A 26,554-nucleotide genomic window follows, 5' to 3' on the forward strand; every position below is an offset into this window, starting at 1 on the left:
CTTGGAAATGGTATTAAATTTAATAAAACGTCTAGTTTCATCAGTATTCATATGACCTGTGTAGCCTGCTGTATATTAATAGTAAAAATTTCTTCTCCCGTGAGAACCTAATTGAGAAAGCAAGGGTGGCATGTAATCTGGTATTGGATCGCCAAATACAACAAGCTCTATGAACACAAACTTTACGAACACGGATGTTAGCTTGGGAGTGGCCACCCAATACTCATCATGAAGTTCAATTTTTACTTCATTTTTTCCGCAGCGTTATCTATGTGATCGTTCTAATTAAACTTAATCGTAATTGTAATCCCCCAAGTATTTAGTTCAGTTCACAGCATTAACATTTCTGTGATTTATGGCATAACCGAAATTCAGCGTATTCCTTTCAGTATTCATGTAGTTGACTTCACACTTTTCATTATTTAGAATCAACTGAGTCTTTTTGCATCATACAGATATCTTCCCAAATAATTTTTCAGTTGATTTTGATCTTCTGTTGACGAGAAGGTGAATGACAGCATCATTTGTAAACAATCTAAAAGGGCTGCTCAGACTGTCTCTTAAATCATTTATATAGATTGTATGCTTTGTGGAAAAGCAGACATCATTTTTTGCTTTACTCGATGACTTTCCGTCTACTGCTACGAACTGTGATCTTTCCGACAGGTAATGACGAATCCAGTCGCACAACTGAGACGATACTCTATAGGCACGCAACTTGATTGTAAGCTGTTTCTATGAACATTGTCAAAAGCCTTCTGGAAGTCCTGAAATGTGGACTCAATCTGAGAGGTCCTGTCGATAGCACTCATTACTTCGTGTGAATAAACAGCTAGTTGTGTTTCACAATAACGATATTTTCTGAAACTTTGTTGACAATTCATCAATAAGTAGTTTCCTTCGAAGTAATTCATGAAGTTCGAATATAGAATATGTTACACAGCACTACTACGAACCGATGATAGTGAAATGTATTTATGATTCATCGGATTACGCCTGCTTCCTTTCTTGAGTATTGTTGTAGTCTGTGCAACTTTTCCGTCTTTAGGTATGGATCTGTCGTCGAGGAAAACTACGCTTACTCAGAATAGAGGTCATTAATGAAATATCTTGACACACAAACCTCATTACATACGTTCTCCAGGGTCGGTTTAAGGTCACGCGGGGCCAATAGCACTGTTGAACTGCTGGGCCCGTTTCCAGCAACATATTCTGATGCCTTTCTTTAAACGAACTGCCGGCCGCGGTGGTCTACCGGTTCTGGCGCTGCAGTCCGGAACCGCGGGACTGCTACGGTCGCAGGTTCGAATCCTGCCTCGGGCATGGGTGTGTGTGATGTCCTTAGGTTAGTTAGGTTTAAGTAGTTCTAAGTTCTAGGGGACTTATGACCCAAGATGTTGAGTCCCATAGTGCTGAGAGCCATTTGAACCATTTTTTTTTAAACGAACTGAAATGTTCCATTCGTTGTTTGGCACATCCGACCAACTGAATACCGGGTTGTTTCCTGCCTTAATTACACAATTCGCAAACATTTCGATGACTTTCACTCCCTTTCACTTGGGATAACACAAGACGTACACAGATCGGGAGCACGAAAATTCCGTCGTGGAGAGGGGGAAGGGGGGGGGGGGAGGCGACATTGCCAAATCTAGATTAACACGCCAACCCCATGAGGACACGGATTGAAGACAGGAGGAAGAAGAATGAAGAAGAGGAATCATTCCTTTCGTTCACGCCTTTGAGGTTCTGTAGCGTTGGCGAAACCACCAGCGGCAACTACGATAATCCACGCGCTCTTGGCGTGTGCGACAGAATTTAAGTATCACTTTTCTAAAACCTTATAACTGTCTCATTTTGCGATGCAGAAGTTTCTCCTCTGTAATGCTGCAAAGCCTTTGACTTCGCCCTCGGTCGTCTCGGCGTCGCTTCTGACAGGAACGTGTCGATATATGCCCTCCTGTTTCGCGCCCTATTGGGGCATGAGCACAGAAGGTGCGACGTTGACACTTGCAGGAATAAAATGGGAAAGATTCCCTCTAAGGTCAACGCGTTCGGCAAAAGTGTCTGTGGCACCAATCCACCTTTTTGTCAATTTTAAAAATGAAACTGTACAGAGACAAACTGCAAAGTAGACGTAGGCGCCTGCAGGCAGGCAAATGGAAACGGAGGGATGTCAAGGGGTTGCATACTTGCAGGCGGCTAGGACCACATCACGGGTTGTCTCTGTACACGTTCATTTTTAAAATTCTCAAGGGCAGGGCACGTGCCATCGAGGGTTTCGCCAAACCGCGGGCATTAGAGGGAGCGTTTGCCGTTTTATTCAACCATGTGTCAATGTCACAGCCCCTGTGGTCACGCCACAGGAGAACACAAAATATGAGCGCTGAGATAGCATAGCCGCTTTTTACTGCTTTGGATCGTGTTTAAATTTCGTCGTTTGGTTTTGAACGGTCAACTAGAAGTTCCACATGGTATACGAGAGTGAAAATTGCCCTCCAAACGGGTGTGATCACCGTTCTATGAAGTTGCAGCCCCACAATGTTCTCAGAGAAGCGGTCAAGAACGTCGTCTTGTTGCTCACCACACTGCAAACTGTCGTTTTCAGCGGCGAAATGTGTAGAAATCAGCGCCCCAAGGAAAAAATGGTTCAAATGGCTTTGAGCACTATGGGTCTTAACATCGGAGGCCATCAGTCCCCTATAACTTAGAAATACTTAAACCTAACTAACCTAAGGACATCAGACACATCCATGCCCGAAGCATGATTCGAACCTGCGACCGTAGCGGTCGCGCGGTTCCAGACTGTAGCCCCTAGAACCGCTCGGCCACCCTAGCCGGCCCTTCCTATTGAGCGAGTGCAGTTTCGGCAACATGCAGAATGACTCAACCGAAATGAAGGCTCGCTTAGGTGAACCCAGTTTCGGATTTTCGCAAAATTCTGTAATGAAAGAAATAACGCGGTTAATCCCAAAACGATAACGTTCTCCCATCTACGGGAACACCGTCTCCTCGCCAGATGGCACGCGACGTCTACAGACCACGAGGACTGCCGGTCGATTCCTCGATTTTGTGAGCTGCAAACCGCTCCAAGAAGTTATTTAACATTTGGTCCTTCCAGCCAATCAGAACCAGGAATAGAATATAGGCAGTGTCATTGGCCGTTTCCTGCTCCCGCTTCTAGCGCTTCTAAATAGTCTAGTCGCATTAATGCTGCCCTCTGTGAAAAGCCTGAATAACCTCCATTTGCAGCGCGGACCGCTTCGAGACGTGCAGGAAGAGAGTCAGCGAGGGTTTGAGAGGTACCGACAGAGATATGGAGCCATGCCGTCTCGTACCATGGCGAGCTGCACTATGTTTCTCCGTGGGTCTTAACATCGGAGGCCATCAGTCCCCTATAACCTAGAAATACTTAAACCTATCTAACCTAAGGACATCAGACACATCCATGCCCGAGGCATGATTCGAACCTGTGACCGTAGCGGTCGCGCGGTTCCAGACTGTAGCCCCTAGAACCGCTCGGCCACCCTGGCCGGCCCTTCCTATTGAGCGAGTGCAGTTTCGGCAACATGCAGAATGACTCAACCGAAATGAAGGCTCGCTTACGTGAACCCAGTTTGGGATTTTCGCAAAATTCTGTAATGCAAGAAATAACGCGGCTAATCCCAAAGCGATAACGTTCTCCCATCTACGGGAACACCGTCTCCTCGCCAGATGGCACGCGACGTCTACAGACCACGAGGACTGCCGGTCGATTCCTCCATTTTGTGAGCTGCAAACCGCTCCAAGAAGTTATTTAACATTTGGTCCTTCCAGCCAATCAGAACCAGGAATAGAATATAGGCAGTGTCATTGGCCGTTTCCTGCTCCCGCTTCTAGCGCTTCTAAATAGTCTAGTCGCATTAATGCTGCCCTCTGTGAAAAGCCTGAATAACCTCCATTTTCAGCGCGGACCGCTTCGAGACGTGCAGGAAGAGAGTCAGCGAGGGTTTGAGAGGTACCGACAGAGATATGGAGCCATGCCGTCTCGTACCATGGCGAGCTGCACTAGGTTACTCCGTTGAGGATCCACGGCGGGGAAAACCCGATCGAGCTGGCCCAACAGATACTCTATTGCGTTTAAATCCAGTGTGTCTGGTGGCCAGGGGAATACGGTAAGTTTATCCTGATGCTCTTTGAACCACGCATGTACTGCATTCTGTGTGACACGTTGCCTTGCCCTATCATCATGCCGAGGAAAGACAAACTGTGTGTAGCGGTAGAAGTGGTACCTGAGGATAGATGCACCTTGTCTAGATCCACTCTGTACTCATGAGCGACGAATCTCCCAGGGAATATCCTCCAGCCTGAACCTTTCCGACGATTGTTCCAGAGTGTTTGCTTTGAGACGTTTCATGTCGTACATGCCAACGGCCGTCTGTCCGATTGAGGATAAAAAGATGATTCATTTGAAAAGGTCACCTGTCGCCACCCAGTAGACTTCCAGTCGCGGTATTGACGTTCAAATTCCAGTTTTCATCGCCGATCAACAGCAGTCAGCATGCCCGCATCACCCAGGCGCCTGCTCTGGAGGCCCATACGTAGCAACGTCGTGGGGAGACAGTTGGTAGGCCCCTCGTTCATCCAGGTCTTCATTTGCTCAACAATTGCACATCAATTCGCCGGTACACATCTCCAAAGCAGATGTTCACCCATGGCCTGTGGTGCACCACAGTCGCCTCGGTGCCGGTTTTGGATGTCGCCATTTGGCCGAGCATGATATGCGTCAATCATGGCAGCAAGCGAACATGTTACAAATTTAGCCCTTTCGAAAATGTTTCCACTCTTGGCCAAAAACCCAGTGATCACGCCCTTGCCGGCCGCTGTGGCCGAGCGGTTCTAGGCGCTTTAGTCCGGAACCGCTCTGCTGCTACGGTCGCAGGTTCGAATCCTGCCTCGGGCATGGATGTGTGTGATGTCCTTAGGTTAGTTAGGTTTAAGTAGTTCTAAGTCTGATGACCTCAGATGTTAAGTCCCATAATGCTTAGATTCATTTGAACCATCACGCCCTTTTGGACGTCAACTAAATCACTTTGTTTCCACACTGTTTTCTGCATCCCCATAACACGCTTCATATACACTCCACTGCTAATGCAGCCACCTGCTGCCTGTGAGTGGTTATTGCACGTTAAGGTTGAGTAAAGCCTGTCGTCACATTAACGTGAGTGGACCGCGAATAAGGTGCTGCTTCCTGCCAGAACTCAAGTTACCGTAATGAATATTGGAAAACACTGGTCGTCATGAGGAAAACATTCCACCTTGTACCGCCGACCCTCTGTGACCAATCCACCACCTATTTCGGGGAGGTTAGGGAAGATCAACCCATCGACTCCAGGCTGGATAAAGCCTCTTTCCTCCAGAAAACTACCCTGACGTTCACAGGAAGAACACACAGACTCGGTCAGGAAACAGTATTTTACGATATTATTTTACTTCCGTATAAGATGTGAAGGTACATTTAATAAAATTTTATTTCACTTAACTAGAACCGACAGATACTTCGTACAAGATTTGGTACGTAGGAGCCCCGCAACTGAGACGCATGATAATTAATTTCGAGAGATCCGCTTCCGTTGTATTAATGTTTATTCAAACCACGACCGGTTTCGGAATTTTAAAGTCCCATCTTCAAGTGTACGAAACTGTAACATACAAAGGAGAGGAGGGAAGAAATATGCAACGTATTTGTAAAAACCAAAAGAGCAGACGGCCGAAACAAGGCGACTCACTTATTGTATTTGGTAACACACAATATACGGTCGGGCCGGTCAGCGAATATCGGAGGAACTGGATAAAAGGAGAGGGCGCAGTAATCAAACTGACCTAAAGATGTAACGTTCGGGCGGGTGGGACAAAGTAAACAGAAGCCGAGAAAAAACACAGTACTCACACTGTCCGACAACGGACAGTGTGAGTACTGTGTTTGTTCTAGGCTTCTGTTTACTTTCAGGAGCGCTTTCTACCGTGACTTCATTTTTAGGGATGTACATGCGCGACTGTCTCGAACAGCGCAGGTGGAGAAACTCTTGGGACGACAGGACGTACGGCGAATGGACCGGCCTGCCCGCTCACCAGACTTCAGTCAAATCGAGCTGCGTTGGGATGCGTTGGGAAGGCGTACTGAAGCACGTCCATATGCACCAATGTCCATCCAGCAGTTGTCAACCGCTCTGATCAAGGAATGGAACGCTCTTCCACAACAACTCCTTACCAACGTTGTGGCCAGCATGGGAGCATGTTCCGGAGCATGCACTGCCGTCTGTGGCGATCACACACACACACGCTATTAAGAATCAAGTACTGCCTTCTGTAATGTCCAGTGGACTATCATACATCGCGTTGACCTCCCTGTAATCATTGTCTCTTATAAAAGTGCCATATCTGTTCGTCTTGTTGTGTATTTCTTTCAGTTACCTTCCGTACTATGTTACAGTATGACCCAAGTTTCATCGACTATGTTGCTTGGCATGCGAAAGTTACTTTCGTCCTTAAGTTACGTCACTCATGTGTTTTGTGTCTCATCCCAATAAGAAAATTATTAACATGTTCCATAAAAACACGGGAGAACTGCCGGATATCAATAACTTCCTGCCACGATATTTCGGCGCAGAGTCTTCTGGCCATCTTCAGGTGAATGCCACTGTAGTAGTACTGCCGAGTACGCGCTGAGCTCCGCTATTTAAAGCCTTCTGAGGTGACATTGCGCATGCGCTGCTCAGCGCGCGCGTTCATAACGGCTCCGTGCGCTGCGCCTCGCGCCCTCCACTGTGAAAGCCTGGCGTATCGGTGTCAGGTCGATTTCCATCTTTATGCAGATAACTACGTCGACTACGAAGTTTCTCTATAACAGGATTCCAAGCAGAGTTCAGCTGATAACCGCTATCTCGATTGATGAGAGTCTCGTTGTCAGACAAACTTATTTCCACACATTCATTGATAATCGAGCTCCAAAAGTTTGATGTATGCGCCAAAATTTTTGTGTCGTTGTAATTCATGGAATGGTCTGTGGAAATACAATGTTCGGCGATTGCGGACTTGGTGGGTTGGAGAAGGCGAGTATGCCGTTGGTGTTCCACAATGCGTTCCTGCACAGTTCGTGTTGTTTGCCCTATATATGATTTGCCGCATTCACACGGAATTTTTTAAACACCTGGTTTACGCAGGCCCAGGTCGTCTTTAACGGATCCCACCAGTGATGAAATTTTGGAAGGAGGGCGAAAGATGACTCTCACTTGATACTTTCTCAATATTCTGCCTATCTGTGAAGAAATATTCCCAATAAATGGTAGATAAACAGTCGACCTGAAGGCCTCTTCCTCTTCCTTGTTCCGTCGTTTGTAGGTCTTCATCACTCTGTTCACTTGCCTAGGTGAAAAGCCATTCTTCAAAAATTGAACTCGGTATGCAGCAACGTATTATGACTGTCAGATACTGAAGGGGTATTCAAGTGATTACCCACACTCATCTAAGCATTGGCAGGCTGAATAATCGGTTCCGTCTTAGTTATATCCTCCACAAACTCGAAGAGCACAAGAGAAATCTTTTACAAAACACTGATACGTGGACATATCTCAAGATTCTTCCGTCCACCTGTATATTTAACCATAACGCATACTGTTTGGACAAAACATACACAGAGGGACATTTATACAAACAATGGTCATATCGCGAATATTCCGCAGTATATGTACGAGACACAGCATGTCCTCGTTAATGATGAAGAGACCAAAAATGTTCGCTCACGTTATTTGTAGCTGGAATAGCACTGCCTAAAACTTTATTTAGCTTGCCTTATACGCTGAAGACATCTCTACCTTAAACGTTTGAACTAATAACTAGTCACGTCGTGTATACACTGAAAGAAGCCAAGTAACCAAGGTGTTCTTAGTCATGTTGTTGGTAATCACTGTCCAAGGTTTTTACCATCAATAGAGTAACCGGCGAACAGAATTGACCGGTGATGACTTGTACAGACTCTTAGAAATATCGGAGGGACGCAACAGCACGAGTCCTGTAAGATGTGCCGCATTTTCCACTTTGATAAACTTTCATTGACTCAAACTGATGTGTAGTTCACGCAGTAACTGATGGATACTGTGTACTCTTCCTAAAGGTGCCGAATGGCTCTCTTTGTCCTGCCTGTGAAATCAGCAAGACAGTAAGCATGCTCCCGTTTTCGCATTTCGCTTATTGTTGCATTGTAAGCGAAAGCCAGGCACATAAACTAGCGATTGTTCCAGGACACAACGTAGGGAACTCAAGTAGCTGCTCTGGACGAAGTCTGCCGAAGGTGCTTTGCTGATGTTTTCCTCCTACTTGTTATAAAGCATAAGAATTATGTACTTGACTGCGTAGATCACTCTGATGAGTGTTTGCACGGTGCAGTGTTTGTGTTGTTGTGGATGAGTATGGACGAAAGGATGGGAAGAATGAACCCCAGTAGCACACAACAATGGGGCCATCGAAAATAATGTCATCCACTGGCGAACGCGCCAGCATTTTCCGCCTTATATGTTTATAGCTGATTTCTTCGAGTTTAATTTTTCTTTTTGCTGCCGTTAGACGACTGAATCTTCACAGCCCTATACTTGGTCAATAAGAGACCTGTTCAACCCTCTGAAAGAAATGGATTTCGCCTGTTTTTATGGTGAAATTCTCGTAATAATTCAGTAAATTTTAACTTCTCGTAGGACAAGAAATAATGTTTCAACAACATAACGAATATCACATTGCTTATAACTCAAAGTATTCAAAATTAATTTTGGGGTATTCACATGATTTAAATACAGGCCTGTTTCTTAGTTCTGTAACATTACGTTGCAAGGTCGAAATATTTTCATATAAAGAAGAGTGATACAGGTGTTATTAAGAATTAAATGTCTTGAAACAACTGTTGATTTTATACGAGGGTACGATTTTTCATCATCGAGGTCTGTTTTAATAGATTTATTGCGTGTATATGACTGCATCATGATGTAAATAAAGCTGCCTCCATTCGAGCTACTGTAGGCAATCTTTATCGAGGCCACTACATGTGACACATTGTTGCTGCCACATAGGTGCTACTGGATTCCTATACCCCAGTTGTCACATGGGAGGAACCTGCTACTCCATGTGTTCAAGGACGAGAGATACCAACACTTCCATCAATAACACACTTGATCTCCATCCTCTCTGAACCGTCCTTCACAATTACTAAACCATATCTGACTCAGCTTTACCTTTGCTAGCTTTTCCTGGATACCTCCTCCACCCAAAAATTATGACTCCATACAAGAAATTTGAATGCTAAATTCTTTGTCTCGCATTCCGCATCCATCTACTCTCAACCACACCAATCATTTACCATATAATTACTCCTCAAATTACTAGAACACCAAATCATAAATATTCCGTAAAGCTGATCAGCAAAGTCCAATGTGTCCCAAGTCTCCAGTCGCCACCCAACATGGCCTGCTACTGCAACTTTACCAGCGCATACCTCTTTCTACACTTCTTTTTAATTTGGTCACAATCACAGAAAATGATTACCTCCGTTCCCGGTTTCGAACATACATTGGTCATCTTCATATCACCTCTTCTTACCCTTCAGACACTCTATCCCAACGTACTTACTACTTAAGAGACCCTAGCAAACAGAACACAGAATGTCGTTCCACACGGAAAAAAGTCTTCAGACGTAGAAGTAGCTTCGGGCGTGCCTCATGCATCATTACTTTTCACAACATACGTAAATGACATAGGAGATAACGCTGGAAGTTCCATAAGGCTTTTCGCGGATGATACTGTTGTATTCAGAGAAGTCCTGACGTGAGGATCGACGATTCGGGCAGGGAGTGGCAATTGATTCTCAACATAAACAAATGTAACATATTGCGAATACATAGACAGAACGACCCTTTATTGTACGATTACACAATAATTGCAGAACAATCACTGGAAGCAGTTACTTCCATAAAATATCTAGAAGTATTCGTACGGAACGATTTGAAATTAATTTAAAATTAACTGCGAGTAAGGCAGATGTCAGACTGAGATTCATTGGAAGAATCCTAAGGAAAAGTAGTTCATCAACAGTCGTTCGACCAATACCTGAATCCTGTTCGTCAATATGGGATCCGTACCAGGACTGACAGAAGAAATAGAGAAGATCCAAAGAAGAGTGGCGCGTTTCGTTACACGTTCATTTAGTAAGTGCGAAAGCGTCACAGATGTGATCAACCAGCTCCAGTGGCAGAGGCTGCAAGAGAGGCGTTCTACAGCACGTTGTTGTTTGTTATTAAAGTTCCGAGAGCGTACATTCCTAGTAGAGTCAACCAATGTATTGCTTCCTCCTACGTATATCTCGCGAAAAGGTCATGAAGACAAAATTAGCGAGATTAGAACCCACACGAGGATTAACGGCAACAGTTCTTCCAGTGAACTATTCGTGATTGAAATAGGAAAGGGAGGAAGTGATAGTGGTGCACAAAGTAGCCTCCGCCACACACCGCTAGGTGACTTTCGGAGTATACCCTGTCAGAAAAACTCAACTTTTGCATTTGTATGAAAATTTTGCAAATGGGAACTGTTTCTAATTTCATCTTAGAAGGTTCGTTTAGGCCCTCGAACTGTTTCTTACGTTGCAACAGATGACTCTGCTCTACTCTGTCTGCGCACTGCAAAAATGTGAAATGTTGAACTGAGTTTTCCTGAACTGCGCTAAAAACTGTCTTATTTTATTTTACTTTCGTAAATTAAACTTATTTTCTTTTTCTGAGACTATGATTTACTGTCCACGTAGCAGTGCAAGGAGTGACAGTACACATTTTACCAAATCTCTCTTTCACTTAATTTGTTCAAATGGTTCAAATGGCTCTGAGCACTATGGGACTTAACATCTGAGGTCATCAGTCCCCTAGACTTAGAACTATTTAAACCTAACTAACCTAACGACGTCACACACATCCATGCCCGAGGCAGGATTCGAACCTGCGACCGTAGCAGCCCCGTAGTTCCGGAATCAAGCGCCTAGAACCGCTCGACCACAGCGGTCGGTTACTTAATTTGTGAGGATAAGCTTCATGAAATATTTATAAATGGAAAAAGGTAGTATTTGGAAAGTATATACAGGTCTTTTAATGATACAAAAACGGCTCGAACTAAAATGAACAATAATCTTTTCTTAGCATTGTCATACAATCATAAAAATTACTTTCACACACAATATTTTAATTACGTGAAATATACTCTTTGCGTTATTAAATTAAATACCTTTAGCTAACGATGATACGTGGAAACTAATTAGTATACTGAACGTGTCACTGATAATTCACCCTGGGTACCAACACGTAGATGTTATCAAACGCAATGAAATCATTACAATACAATAATTACTCGGCTAGCACATGCACCAAAATAAAATCAAAGCAAATTACCTTTTTCAAGAAGTGCCGCTTGTCTATAAAATTATCTCACATCAACCTTTGTCATTTAGCCTCAATTACACATCAGGGAGCACCTCAACTAAAATTTCATTCTCAGTGCCGTTCGTTCGGCATCCAGGCTCCTCACTATGCCGTGATACAACACTCCCTCTCCCTCTCTGGCCGACAGCTGTTACCGAGTCCCTCGGTCGCCCGAGAGTTACTCAGTAATACTACAAACTCTTGTAGCTAAAGAATGCGTATCACTCATGTGTTCAGACATGCAAAGATGCTCATAGTGGCAAACGTTCCAAATAAACTGTCAAATGTACCAAACAATCTAACATTTCTCGGGATACATATAATCTTTCGCAACTATTTCTCCTAATATGTACACTTTTCGATGTGATCCTACAAAACTAAACTGTATCTGCCATGTGAAGTATTAGTTTTATGTTTGTGCCAAGTCTTCTAAATTAATAACTAACAGACGTGTGCGTCCTTGGAAAATACTGATTAACGACACTATAATAGTGCCTGAGAAATACATTAACAGGCAAAGCATTGCTGTGATACATCACTAAGAATTAAGAGGATCCCTTCAGCAAGAAATAAATCTAAACAGAAATGAGCCGATTGATACAGAGGTTTGAACACAATGTCAGCAAGCTTCCTCGTTCTATTTTCCCATCGAAGGCTAGGAGTGTCGAGAAGAGAATCCCACGCTGTTTTATTTGCTGGTGTGCGGGAAGCCCGGAAAGCGTTGTACCTATGGCAGGTGCTCCGAAAGAGACAATGGCCACACTGCCAAATCATGTGAGGCTTTCCCAGAGAAACCTCCCTCAAAGAGCTCACTGACAGAGAGGTTCCCCGCCTACCTGTCATTAGATGTTGGAAATCCGTATGTGGCCCCAAATCGTCATTGGAAATTTTTATTAGCGTATGGCTAGGGCTCCCCCGTAGGGCAGGTCGTTCGCCGGGAGCCGGTCTTTCAATTTGACGCCACGTCGGCGACCTGCAGTCGATGAGGATTATAGGATGATGATGAGCACAGCACAACACCCAGTCCCTGGGCGGAGAAAATTCCCCGACCTAGCTGGGAATCGAACCCGGGCCCAGAGGATTGACAATCTGTCACGCTGACGATTCAGCTACCAGGGGCGGACGTCACTGGAAATAAAATGGCAATGATTCCGTCAGTCGGCAGATGATGGTTGAAGGTATCGCTTTAGCAAGCAGAAATCTACTAATACCAGTACTGCTGACCCGTGTTTTTATCACAACCGAGGGAGAATCTTCCTACACGTCGGTCAGGGGCCTGAAGACGGTGTGGTAAGTCACCGGAACTGGTAGCCAAATAAAATAAGTTTAGAAAGTGGTCGGCTGAAAGGTGTTTAATTGGTTGTTCACTTACCTCTTGCTTCCTCTCTGTCAATTTCTGTCGCCAAATATATTATTTCTTGATAATATTGGGACCATCAATGGAACTATAACGTTCCACAGACCTTTTAAAGTCTCAAATATCGGGCCGGCCGAAGTGGCCGCGCGGTTCTGGCGCTGCAGTCTGGAACCGCGAGACCGCTACGGTCGCAGGTTCGAATCCTGCCTCGGGCATGGATGTGTGTGATGTCCTTAGGTTAGTTAGGTTTAACTAGTTCTAAGTTCTAGGGGACTAATAACCTCAGCAGTTGAGTCCCATAGTGCTCAGAGCCATTTGAACCATCTCAAATATCTATCATGTAAATATACAGACGGAAGCGAAAAATGAAAATTTATACCAAGGTTGGGATTTGAACCCAGGTCTCCTGCTCACCAGGCAGACGCGATAACCACTACGCCACCCTGCCACAGTGGCCCACATCTGCACGGAATACCCTAGCAGGCCTTCTCCTCAATCCAACTTCCCATCCACACCCCGAAACTCGAGCAGCATTGCAGAGGCTTTCCAACTGTATTGGAGTAGCACCTCAGCATCAAAGTAAGAGGGGATTCTGCCTGAAACCCAGTCATAGGTACTTTAATCAGCGGAACTTTGTGCTTCCAGAGACATTTTCAAGTCTCTAACATCTATGATGTATGTATGCAGACATGAAGCGATTAATGAAAATTTGCACCAGGGCCGATCTCCTGCTTCGTTCGTGCTACAAAACAAATCAGCTGTCCAAACAGCTCAGTTCGAGCTATTCCATAAAGTTGCACTCAGCAATAAGCGAGCCTCAGGCTGTAAAATAACAGTTGCAGAAGGGATCGTAATGCCACTACCCAAGGAAGAACCTGTGGTCTGTATAAGCGCGCCGAGGCCCCAAACTCAAGAGTCAAAGCGTGACACTAAAGATTTAAGAAAGGACGGATGTCACTGGCCAATGAAAAATGATCTGGATCGCCACGCCGAGTTACTGATACCACTGCCCAATAAGTGGATGCCTTCATTAATGAAGACCGGCGATTTTATGTGGCAACCATTTCTTCAGAAATCGGATTGAGCATCGGAACTGCAACGGACATGCAGTACGCTTGTGCCATTCATCGACGATTTTCCGGTGAAAGGAAACGCACTACACCCCTTTGCTCTTCTTTTGAAGCCGCCATTTCTCTGTTTGCAGCATTACTGACCACGTGCTCGCTTTGTTTTCACGTAGGAGTGATCCATTACGGTCCCTTCAGCGCATTTCTTTTTACAGCCCCAACTCGCTTCTTTTTGAATGCCCGTTATATACGAATAATGATCCCTTTCATCGATCCAGCTTGACTTATTCATTTAAAAATAAGATTCTTAGTTTCCGTTGCGCAAAAAAACTCACATGGCAATTATGACAGAGTCAAGGTCAATTTTTCCTCGTGTCTAGTACTGCTCTGTAAGAATTCTGCGGTTCTAGGCGCTGCAGTCCGGAACCGCGTGGCTGCTACGGTCGCAGGTTTGAATCATGACTCGGGCATGGATGTGTGTAATGTCCTTAGGTTAGTTAGGTTTAAGTAGTTCAAAGTCTAGGGACTGATGACCTCAGATCTTAAGTCCCATAGTGCTTAGAGCCATTTGAACCACTAAGAATTCTGCTTTATTATTGCTTGTTCGACTATCTCATGTGAACCAACAGCACTGCTGCAGAAATGTTTTAATGCACCCCTCTCTGAAACCCTCTAAAGCTACGCTTTCTTAACTGCAGGAATATGTCGCAGCGTGCTGCGGAATACGTCTGCGTCTTCCGCTGTGCGATGCAGGTCGCAGGGCGCTACGTGAAAGCATTTCTTTAGCTGCGCAGCGGTGCGCGTCAGAACCTAAAAAATTAATTTTTTTTTAGAATATGGCAACTGCACTTTATAGAGTGATACGAGAGCTACTTCCTGATATTTTTTTTTAACTCAATGAAAATTTTGTGCTATTGAAATGGATAAATATTTAAGATTTTAAGAAAAGTTGATTTTTCGTGCTAATCGACATTTATCACGCCATATCTCCTAAACTAAGTGTCGTACAACAACATAATTTTATACTTGCCTTCAGTGTATATGTCGATAGCGCCTGCAAAAGTTCTGGTCAATAGAGTCGGTAATAGGGAAGTAATAAATTAAAATGTAGCGTCTGACGTGGAACTTTCACCAAACTAACGTCCAAAATGTAGTAAGCGACAAACTTTTTACCGTCACATTTTTTTGTTTTCTTTTTTATTTTTTTTGAAGGGTGGGGGGGGGGTGAAATCGAGAAAAAGTTTCTGAAACCTTTGAAATAATTTTTACAGTTTGTTTGTTGTCGGTGGATGCTATAGTTTCTCCTAGACGAGGGCACTTGCGTGCGGTTCGTTGGCGCGACGCTATTTCCAGCGCGCTGCGCTGCGAGGAACTTTCTGCTAGCCCCGCAGCGATACAACGTAACATTAGCAGCGGACACTGTGAAGGTCAAACATGCAGCGCAGTGCTCGAGCTGAAAAACTGTTAATTTTGGCACTCCGAAAGCATGTGAAAGTTAGGGAAGAGGACAAGGACTGTACGTTATTGGAAAGAGTACTCAGGAAGCGCAAAGCAGTGAGACAAATGTTCTTCCATCGTGAAGAAGAAGGAGCATTTAAAATTTAAAAATTTAGTTACAAAACGTTTGCACGACGATGCGGAGAAGTTTAAGGCATTTTTCAGATTCACACCCAACCAGTTTCATCATCTTCTTTCGTTAACTGAAGGCAAACTCAGGTAATTCCTGTAACCGAATGGCAAAACCGATTACACCAGTCCCCGCAGCCTTATAACGCAGATCTATCAGAAATTAATGAACTGTCCAAGGACAACATGATACCCATGGCAGGAGTTGGTAGTTACGCCAAAGCTGAGGGATTCACTGTGAGAAGCGGATTCTGATTACTTCAATTTTAATCGACGTTCACACTTCACAGTACTGATCACTGTACCAACATCCAACTCATGATAACTATGGTTAAAAATTAGTGCAAATATATTTATAAATGTATTACATTGGACATAATAAAAGACATTTCTACTTGCTTGTTTTATTCATTTTTCTTCCGATGTCTGCCCAAATTGAGTCCTTTTTCATTTGATTTTTCCGCCGCACGGGATTAGCCGAGAGGTCTCAGACGCTGCAGTCGTGGACTGTGAGGCTGGTCCCGGCGGAGGTTCGAGTCCTCCCTCGGGCATGGGTGTGTGTGTTTGTCCTTAGGATAATTTAGGTTAAGTAATGAGTAAGCTTAGGGACTGATGACCTTAGCAGTTAAGTTCAAAAATGATTCAAATGGCTCTGATCACTATCTGTGGTCATCAGTCCCCTAGAACTTAGAACTACTTAAACCTAACTAACCTAAGGACATCACATACATCCAAGCCCGAGGCAGGATTCGAACCTGCGACCGTAACAGTCGCGCGGTTCCGGACTTCGCGAGCAGTAAGTCCCATAAGATTCCACACGCATTTGATTTTTCAGCTCAGCGTCAGCCATATTCCATAAAATTTGCTTGTCGGAAACCAGTTCGACCAGTTCCCCATTCTCTGAGGCGGAGAAGCTGTCAGCCGACATTTCTGGTGATTGTTTCTATAACAACTCTGTTACAAATTGTCTGTTGTTGCCCTGTGCGCGCGAACCAAACAGTGCAGCTGCTGATGAATTCTTCTCTGGTTATCAGCCGAGTGGTGGCGTCGTCTTGTCGCAACGTTTCGATGAGTTTCGTACCCATCATCTTCTCACTTCGCGAGAAGATGATGGGTGCGAAACTTATCGAAACGTTGCGAAAAGACAACGCCACCACTCGGCTGATAACCCAAGAAGAATTCATCAGTGGAATACGCCGAGAAAGACTGCAATCGCGTAATTCGATTACCCCCACTCCTCTAGCCAAGTAAATCGCTGCGACGTGCGGGACAGACTCGCCCCGAAGCACGCGAGGGTTTCTCGCAGCGGCACTGCGTTCTCTGCACCCTAGGAAAACGGTCTCGCATGTTTGCATTGTGCAAGTGTGCAGCGGAGTCTCGCACGCGTTTTACGCAGCACGGTCCGGGAAATTCCCGCAGCTAGGGAAACACAGCTTAATACATACATTGAAAATAGTATATCAGTATCTCCCGGTATGCAAGCTATCTTTGAAAGGACACTTTTCAAGGCGACGTCTACTCTGAATGTGTAACCCAATTTTATTAGTAACGTGTGACGCACATCAATATTTTAAGCCTCATCTTCAAGTAGTTTTGGGCTTCAATTGGTCATAGCTATCTTCGGCGGTGCCTTTCCGATGAAGACGCACTAAAGCTACGAAGTGTCAGTAGGTAAAATTACACAAGCATGTTGAAATTAATGTCTTTCGCCTGTAGAGGAGACCAGGCACGCAATAACTTCACGTAATATAAACTCTCTCTGTCTCGCCCTCCCTCCCCCCCCCCCCACTCTCTCTCTCTCTCTCTCTCTCTCTCTCTCTCTCTCTCTGTGTGTGTGTGTGTGTGTGTGTGTGTGTGTGTGTGTGTGTGTGTGCGCCCCCTACGTTTCAGACTCTTACAAAAATTTCACTGCGCGAAATTTGCAAGAATACTTACACAGTAGCCAATAACGATGATCGATGACTCACACATACCCGAAAGACTCATCTTTCGCACATATCTAGGTACCCTTACACTTTTGAACCAACAATCTACAAATAATGAAAGTGATACAGGTGACAGCAACTTGTGGCACGCAGTAGTAAGAATAAGGACTATTCCATTCTATGTCTGAAGGATTAGGCTACTTTCCTCCCCGTTATGTATTAAGAAAATCTGAGCAACTGTGAAGGTCAACCAGTTATAGAATTCTCTGGCGCACTCAGAAATAATACAAGCAGTACCCATTTCTCTTACCACGAAAGAAGACTTTCGTCACTTAAGCTTTCCGCTGATATGCTTTATTTCTGCATAATGTGTCATTTTTGGTAGAAAAAAAGTGCGTCCTTTCCTCGTGCTCTTACTCGTTTCCAAATGCTGTTGCTATAAACTTCCTGAAGTTTACGAAAGTTATACATTGTGATAACGCTGAGTTAAGCGACAGTTCGATAACTTCTCCCGTGTTTCGAAACACGCTTCTTGTTATATAAACAACCGCGGGACTGCTACGGTCGCAGGTTCGAATCCTGCCTCGGGCATGGGTGTGTGTGATGTCCTTAGGTTAGTTAGGTTTAAGTAGTTCTAAGTTCTAGGGGACTTATGACCTAAGATGTTGAGTCCCATAGTGCTCAGAGCCATTTGAACCATTTTTTTTGTTATATAAACAACAACAAAACGGTGATATAGGACGTTTCGCGAACGCTGAAGTTGTTCTTTTTTCCTCTGAACACGAAACGTTATTTCTCACATTGATAAGCAGAGTCGTCCTTTCAATTAAGTTGTGAAAACTAAAAGCTGCGTAGCTGAGTCACGTTATTTTCTAGAGTACGTTCAACTCCCTAATACCTGGGAATGCAGAGTGCAGTTAGCTCTCGAAGGCTAGTCTTATGTTACGATATACACTACTGGCCATTAAAATTGCTACACCACGAAGATGACGTGCTACAGACGCGAAATTTAGCCGACAGGAAGAAGATGCTGTGATATGCAAATGATTAGCTTTTCAGAGCATTCACACAAGGTTGGCGCCGGTGGCGACACCTACAACGTGCTGACATGAGGAAATTTTCCAACCAATTTCTCACACATAAACAGCAGTTGACCGGCGTTGCCTGGTGAAACGTTGTTGTAATGCCTCGTGTAAGGAGGCGAAATGGGTACCATCTCGTTTCCTACTTTGTTAAAGGTCGGATTGTAGCCTATCACGATTGCGGTTTATCGTATAGTGACATTGCTGCTCGCGTTGCTCGAGATCCAATGACTGTTAGCAGAATATGGAATCGGTGGGTGCAGGAGGGTAATAAGGAACGCCGTGCTGGATCCCAACGGCCTCGTATCACTACCAGTCGACATGACAGGCATCTTATCCACATGGCTGTAACGGATCGTGCAGCCACGTCTTGATCCCTGAGTCAACAGATGGGGGACGTTTGCAAGACAACAACCATCTGCACGAACAGTTCGACGACGTTTGCAGCAGCATGGACTATCAGCTTGGAGACCATGATTGCGGTTACCCTTGACGCTGCATCGCAGACAGGAGCGTCTGCGATGGTGTTCCAACGACGAACCTGGGTGCACGAATTGCAAAACGTCATTTTTTCGGATGATTCCAGGTTCTGTTTACGGCATCATGATGGTCGTATCCGTGTTTGGCGACATTGCGGTGAACGCACATTGGAAGCGTGTATTCGTCATAGCCATACTGGCGTATGACCTGGTGTGATGTTATGGGGTGCCATTGGTTACACGTCTCGGTCACCTCTTGTTGACACTGACGGCGCTTTGAAAAGTGGACGTTAAATTTCAGAACTGTTACGCCCCGTGGCTCTACCCATCATTCGATCCATGCAAAACCCTACATTTCAGCAGGATAATGTACGACCGCATGTTGCAGGTCCTGTACGGGCCTTTCTGGATACAGAAAATGTTCGTGCTGCTGTCCTGGCCAGCACATTCTCCAGATCTCTCACCAATTGAAAACGTCTGGTCAATGGTGGCCGAGCAACTGGCTCGTCACAATACGCCAGTCACTACTCTTGATGAACTGTGGTATCGTGTTGAAGCTGCATGCGCAGCTGTACCTGTACACGCCATCCAAGCTCTGTTTGACTCAATGCCCAGGCGTATCAAGGCCGTTATTACGGCCAGAGGTGGTTGTTCTAGGTACTGATTTCTCAGGATTTATGCACCCAAATTGCGTGAAAATGTAATGACATGTCAGTTCTAGTATAACATATTTGTCCAATGAATACCCGTTTATCATCTGCATTTCTTCTTGGTGTAGCAATTTTAATGGCCAGTAGCGTATATATCCTGTTCCGTGTTACTCTATCTCTCACGAGGGGAATGGAAGTAAAGAAAAGGATGCTAACTTCAATTAACTTCGTATTTGTAGGTTAACCTCCGATCTTACCTAAAGTTCTTTGCATGGAAAAATTCAATTATATTAAAGGACAAGACTTTTGGAAAAGACTAGCGTAACACCCTTTTCTTCTTGAGAGTAGTACATTGAATGTTGAGAAACTCCTCTAATTTAAATTCACTACTCTCTAGCTGCAGATCGACTGTAATGTCGATGTGCCATGACAGTGTCTAATGAAAAACGCATAGTAGATCTGTAAATGGGGTTCGTTAACTGCTTTTTATAAGAACAATAGTCTTCCTCTAAGTAAGCTTGACCGTGCGTGCTGGTTCCAGGTACCAATCCAGTTTACATTACCCGGACAATCTGTTGGACGCCATAGTACTTCTTATTAAGAAGTGCGGGTTTCAATGAAAATAGTCACGAACACGAACCTTTTATATCCATACCTATTATAAAAGTGCATGTACTTACGCAGGGTGAATCACCAAAAACTTGCTCCGCAATAATGCGTAAATGGAAAGTGCTAGTGATGTGCGGTTTTCACACAAGGAATTGGTAATTGGGGGCTCGTAATGTTAGCTAATAAACAGACTGTAATAATACTTAGAAAGTGTATTTTTGTGCCAACATACGCTTTTTTAAATTAAATGATGCCGATTGACATTAACATCTAAAAGTATGGTAAATTAGTGTGCTTATATATTCCTTGAGTGCACTGCGACTTAGTAGTCCATTGGGACTTACAAGTCAGTCACTGCGGACAGTCCAAGCATTAGGTCGTGAGTGAATGATGGGATTTAACAATGCAGAAAATAGAGACATGCTTATGATGTGTGGAGACGTAGGAAGAATGAAGTTGGAAGAATGAAGTTGTACTGTGTATGCGCCAAGAATTCCCAACAGCCGTCAACCACGTCCGCAATTACTTATCAACTTCTTCAACGAGTTACGTAAAATGGTAGTGTAACACCTAGACACATAACAGAAGGAAGCAAGTGACGACAGAATAGGGGGATATTAATGTTCTTGCTGCTGTTGCAGTTGATCCGTACATTAGCTCTCGCGCAATCGTACCAGGAAGTGGCATGAATCAGGCAGCTGTCCTACGCCTTCTTCACCGACATACGTTAAATCCCTATCACATCTCACTCCATCAAGAGCTGCGTGGAAACAATAATAAGAAACATGTTAACTTCTGTACACGAGAATTAAGACAGGATAGGTTGATTGATTGGTTGATATGGGGGGAGGGGACCAAACAGCGAGGTCTTCGGCCCCATCGGATTAGGGAAGGGTGGGGAAGGGGAAGTCGACCGTGCCCTTATAAAGGAACCACCCCGGCGTTAGCCTGAAGCGATTTAGGGAAATCACGGAATACCTAAATGAGGATGGCCGGACGCAGGTTTGAGCCGTCGCCCTCCCGTATACGAGTCCAGTGTGTTAATCACAGCGCCACCTCGCTCGGTGAAACAGGATACTCCAGATATATCATGTATATTGTTTAAAGACGACACCGCATTTATTAATCGACCGCCCCTGGTAGCTGAGTGGTCAGCACGACGAAATGTCATACCTAACGGCCCGGATTCGATTCCCAGCTGGGTCGGAGATTTTCTCCACCCAGAGATTGGGTGTCGTGTTGTCCTTATCATCATCATTTCATCCCCATCGACATGCAAGTCACCGAAGTGGCGTCAACTGGAAAGACTTGCACCAGGCGAACGGTCTACCCGACGGGAGGCCCCAGCCACACGGCATTTCCATTTATTAATCATGGCTAGGTAAACTACCGAAATATGCACCATTGATCTGTTGATAATCATCGTTGTTTTCGTCAGGTGGGACGTCAGCGTCCATGGAGCGTAAATGTGTAATGTGGGATAGCTCATAGGCCTGTTTTTGAAAGACGGAACACTGCATGCGCTCAAGTATCGCGGCCTCCTAACAGACCTTCGCCGTCCGAAGTGGCCGTGCGGTTCTAGGCGCTACAGTCTGGATCCGAGCGACCGCTACGGTCGCAGGTTCGAATCCTGCCTCGGGTATGGATGTGTGTGATGTCCTTAGGTTAGTTAGGTTTAATTAGTTCTAAGTTCTAGGCGACTGATGACCTCAGAAGTTAAGTCGCATAGTGCTCAGAGCCAGCCAACAGACCTTCTTCCACGGATGCTAGCAGACGTTCCTTTCCAGATTTGGAGGAACCTGTGGTACCAATATGATGGTTGTTCAACCTGTAGTGCACGAAGTACTACGGTATGTCTTAACAAATTGTTTCCAAATAGTTGGACTGGATGCAGAGAACATGTACCTTTGGCCTACCGGTTCCCCAGATTTGACGCCTGTAGACTTTCTTCTGTGGAGAAATCTGAAAGATGCTGTCTAGGAGGACATACCAACTACATCCGATGATATACAACGACGTATTTCCGCAGCCTTCTCGGACATCTACGCTGAAATGCTAATACTTGTGCAGCAGTCGTTCCATACCCGACTGAAAGCGCTAATTGTCGCTGCCGGTGGTCATTTTGAACATAACCTGTGACTGTCAGTTATCTCGTTACTGGTCAGCATCCATACAACTAGTGTATGCACTTGTGTTGGTCTTTAGTGTTTGCTACCACAGACATTGTACAAATGTCCGTGTGGGAAAATTTCAAAATGCGATAGCTCGTAAACGACTAGTACGAGAATCCCGCAACGAATACCACTGACATTTTAATTTACCCTACTTTTAGTTTGTTAATGTAAATAGGCATTGTTTCATTGTAAGGTTCTCCTATGTCTTCTACCATTGTAAATAATTCACCTTGAGTGTACTGAGACAAAAATGAATCATCGCAGTGCATGTGTAGTGAAAAAATCCTTTACTCTGTATTTTTAGTTTTATCTGTGGTTGACTTGGTAGTCAGTCTGTTGTGCAGCGCTGGACATTACGCGAGCAGTTGAGTTATTACGAGAAAGAGGTCTGTATCTCTGTATCTGGGAGAAAACATCTGGAATATTTTATTATAGAGAGGAAAACGGATACATAATATTTTCTTGTTCTTTGTATTGATGAAGATTTTGGAGGAATTGTAAAGGTATGTTTGTAATTTTTGTAATGAGATAATTTTATAATTGTCAGAGGCTCCTTATGTTATACTGTCTTTTTCTCAATACTCAGAGTTTGATTTCTCAAAAACTATTTTCTTGAAGTAAAACCAACCTCCATAATTCATAGTAAAATTCTGAAATTTTAACTTGTGTGCATTGCACCTTGCGACACACAAAGCGGCTGTTTGTTTCTAACAAGAAGAATTTAGAATAGATTATTTGTCTTCAACTGCTGCATCTGCTGATTTGTATTTGCTTTCAATAAAGTCAGTGTTACAGACACAAATAAAACAGCTTGCTGAACAAGAGATAAGTGTCTCTTTTAATTCTGGACAGATCTCACCTTGCGTTCTTGTGCAAACATTTATAGTCAGGATTGTCAGCTGTCGAGCTAGGAAGCACATTAATTTTCAGTGAACAGTGCTGGTAATTTCAAAAAGTTATTTTCTTCCGAGTAGAGTAGTAATTTATTTTTGTGGATATTTTTAGTCTAACATTGCACATCATACACTATGTGATCCAAAGTATCCGGACACCTGGTTGAAAATGGCTTACAAGTTCATGGCGCCATCCATCGGTAATGCTGGAATTCAATATGGTGATGGCCCACCCTTAGCCTTGATGACAGCTTCCACTCTCGCAGGCATACGTTCAGTCACGTGCTGGAAGGTTTCGTGGGGAATGGCAGCCCATTCTTCACGTAGTGTTGCACTGAGGAGAGGTATCGATGTCGGTCGGTGAGGCCTGGCAGGCCGTCGGCATTCCAAAACATCCCAAAGGTCTTCTGTAGGATTCAGGTCAGGACTCTGTGCAGACCAGTCCATTACAGAGATGTTATTGTCGTGTAACCACTCCGCCGCAGGCCGTGCATTATGAACAGGTGATCGATCGTGTTGAAAGATGCAACCGTCATCGCGGAAGTGCTCTTCAACAGTGAGAAGCAAGAAAGTGCTCCAAACGTCAATGTAGGTCTGTGCTGTGATAGTGCCACGCAAGAAAACAAGGGGTGCAAGCCCCCTCCATGAAAAACACGACCACACTATAACATCACCACCTCCACATTTTACTGTTGGCACTACACACGGTGGCAGATGACGTTCATCGAGCATTCGTCATACCCACACCCTGCCATCGGATCGTCACATTGTGTACCGTGATTCGTCACTCGACGCAACGTTTTTCCACTGTTCAGTAGTTCAATTTTTATGTTCCTTACGCCAAGCGAGGCGTCGTTTGGCATTTATTGGCGTGATGTGTTGCTTATGAGTAGTCGTTCGACCATGAAATCCAAGTTTTCTCACCTCCTGCATAACTGTCATAGTACTTGCAGTGGATCCTGATGCAGCTTGGAATTCCTGTGTGATGGTCTGGATAGATGTCTGCCTGTTATATATTACGACTCTCTTCAATGGTCGGCGGTCTCTGTCAGTCAACAGACGAGGTCGGCCTGTACGCTTTTGTGCTGTACGTGCCTCTTCACGGTCCCACTTCACTATCACATCGGAAACACTGGACCTAGGGATGTTTAGGAGTGTGCTGACCTCGTGTACAGATGTATGACACAAGTGACACCCAACCACCTGGCCACGTTCGAAGTCCGTGAGTTCCGCGGAGCGCACCATTCTACTCTCTCGCGATGTCTGATGACTACTGTGGTAGCTGATATGGAGTACTTGGCAGCAGGTGGCAGCACAATGCACCTAATATGAAAAACATATGTTTTTAGGGATGTCCGAATACTTTTGATGACATAGTGTATGACGCATCGTTCAAAACGTTCTCCGGTACTGTGTTTTAGTTATACAGTTTTCACTGAGCACACCATTTGTCTCTTTTGGCGTTTAATTAGAGTCGTTTTCCTTATTTCAAATTTTTCATATGATGAATTTAAAGTTTTATTTCACGACACTGTTCACACGTGCAACACAGGGCCAACCAACAGGCAATTTTGCTCAGCAGCTGAATACCTTATCTGCATGTTACATAAGGAGAAAGTTTCCGAAATCATTTTTCTCTTAGACAATATTTTATAGAAAGCTTACATGATTTTAAAAAAGTGAACTTTGCACAAAATGTGCACATTCTAAGTATTATTACAATCTGTTGACTGGCTAAAAATATGAGCCCCTGACTACCAAACCATTCTATGAAAGCCGCACATCAAAAGCACTTTCCATTTCCGCAACATTTGCGGTGCAAGTTTTAGGTGATTCACCCTGTATATGTATGAATGTATTATTGTATGTATGTCCCGCATCTACTTCTAAACCACTGTGCCGATTTCAACGAAATCGATATGATACGCATGTCGCTTGTTGCCTGGGAATAATAGCTGTGTGATAAGAACCACGTACCTATAGAAGTGGTGGGTATGAATAAAACAGCATATCCCACGACTCGCTAATACCCATACTTCAGTCATACGGTATTTGATAGCGAGAGCACTTACAACAAACTTTACACATAATTTCAAACCTTTACGAACCATTTCTCGCTAACGACTCCAACGAAATGATGAAAGGAAAGGAAAGGAAATTTCTCGCTTAATGCATTTTCGTTGTTCATGCGTTAACCCTTTGACTATAAAGTTTATTTCAAAAACATTAACGTATGCTTATTTTAATGATTGTCTTAGAAGTAACAATATGAGAAGAATATTTTGCGCCCTTTCGTTTTCCAAGAGGCTGGGAGGCGGTGGGGAAGGTAGGACATACAGAATTATTCGTAAGTACCTGGTAGGTTTCATAAGATGACAGCGCATAAACTATAAGACATACTGAAAAAAGATACATATCAGTGGACAGAGTACCTCTCGATGTTTGTAACTCACACTGCAGGTTCTCAATACGGGCTTCGTTTATGATGTGGCAAGCGTCAAAAAATGGTTCAAAGGCTCTGAGCACTATGCGACTTAACTTCTGAGGTCATCAGTCGCCTAAGGACATCACACACACCCATGCCCGAGACAGGATTCGAACCTGCGACCGTAGCGGTCGCTCGGTTCCGGACTGTAGCGCCTAGAACCGCACGGCCACTCCGGCCGGCCGGCAAGCGTCAATTTGTGGATGTAAGTCGCTGGTTGATGTTTCCGGGAAGGCACGCAGGCAGACTGCTTTGTAAATCTGGTAATTGGGTTGTCTTTACGTAGGCGCCAACTAATTCGATATGACAATACCGTGACGAGGGTTAACAATGAAATTTGAGGACAGGTGCAGTCTGTAATTATAAAATACTGCTGACCATTAGTACACCGTCGTATACCAGTGGGACACTGATACATAGCAGTAATAAACAATAAATTCCAATTGGTTCTGGAATGACGTATTGTGGGACACGTGCGTCCCGTTGGTAGTCAAAGGGTTAAAAATGCCGTATGAAGCATGACATTTTAATTTCATACATCTTTACTACTAAATTCTTTCCTGTCGTATTTTGCAGACAGTATTCGGTATACCACTGAATGTCCCAGCAAAATTATATCATTGTACGACACATTGTTCAGGAGATATGACGTCATAGACACTGAGAAGCCCGAAAAACTGCCGCATCGTGGATGACGTATTAATTTATTACTTCTTTACTACTA

The 26,554-nt window shown here is 44.3% G+C and overlaps 1 protein-coding gene and 1 non-coding gene across 2 annotated transcripts in view; one reads left to right on the top strand and one right to left on the bottom strand.

Annotated features, from left to right (window-relative positions):
- Positions 1-26,554, top strand: part of LOC126198552 (tryptophan 2,3-dioxygenase) — a 448,771-nt gene that overhangs the window by 76,035 nt on the left and 346,182 nt on the right. The window lies entirely within an intron of this gene.
- Trnat-ggu (transfer RNA threonine (anticodon GGU)) lies at positions 13,217-13,288 on the bottom strand. Its single transcript has one exon. It is a non-coding gene; the product is annotated as a tRNA-Thr (tRNA).

Source organism: Schistocerca nitens, chromosome 8, assembly GCF_023898315.1.
Source record: "Schistocerca nitens isolate TAMUIC-IGC-003100 chromosome 8, iqSchNite1.1, whole genome shotgun sequence".
NCBI classification, from domain to species: Eukaryota; Metazoa; Arthropoda; class Insecta; order Orthoptera; family Acrididae; genus Schistocerca; species Schistocerca nitens.